Raw genomic sequence first — 882 nt, 5'->3', positions numbered from 1 at the left:
CCCCCACCCCCGTTTTCTCCCATCCCCTCCACCTCCTATCTCTATGTGCCATATCTAGTGACGTTGTCGACCATGGATGCCAAGCTTTCATTTCCTTGGCCAAACTCAAAAGATTATTGTTATCTACACCAATCCAGGCTGCAATTCTTGGAAAGGTACTCAATGGCGCCTCTTTCTCTCCTTCCAACAATCTTACCCGTGAGAAATAAACACTCTAACTCCTCTACTAGGCAAGAAATCGAGATGCAGTTTCTTGATCTTCTTTTCTTAAGAAGCAGCAGTATAATAATAACCTACAACAAAAACAAAAATAACTAGACTTACTATGTCTGTTTGTACAACAGAACATAGTGATTTTCTTCATTGATATAATGAGAAATGAAGTTGAAATTGCAACAAAAAAGGTCGTATAAAAGTATAAAGTAAATTTTTTTTAAACCGGAAACCCAAGTACTTATACTGTAGTTACTAAACAAATTCTGAAGTTTAAAAAAAGCAAGTTCACAGCTACCGCGAAGTTAGTGAGATTCAAACTATTGCTGCAATGGTAATCGGCGAGGTAGGCCTACTTGGAGACTTATAACCTTGCGCGAATATGAGCCGACCTAGCAGTGGTGGCGCCAGAGGGGGCTGGGGGATAACCCCCCCCCCCCACTTGATGATGAATTTTGTCGGGAAACAAAGAAATAAAAAAAAAAAACATGCAATATTCGTTTAGCCACCATATTGTTTGTGTTAACTTTTCATCACAACAACAACAACAACAACAATAACAATAATAATAATAATAATAATAATAATAATAATAATAATTCAATGAGACTACTTAAAAATAATTTGCGTTCTTTTATGACAAATGCTCATTTAGATAGCCTATCAAAT

This window comes from Anneissia japonica, unplaced genomic scaffold (assembly GCF_011630105.1).
Source record: "Anneissia japonica isolate Jap-2015-1 unplaced genomic scaffold, ASM1163010v1 scaffold11029_len304543_cov171, whole genome shotgun sequence".
Lineage (NCBI taxonomy): Eukaryota > Metazoa > Echinodermata > Crinoidea > Comatulida > Comatulidae > Anneissia > Anneissia japonica.
The sequence above is the reverse complement of the archived record's forward strand: the minus strand, read 5'-3'. Positions refer to the sequence as shown.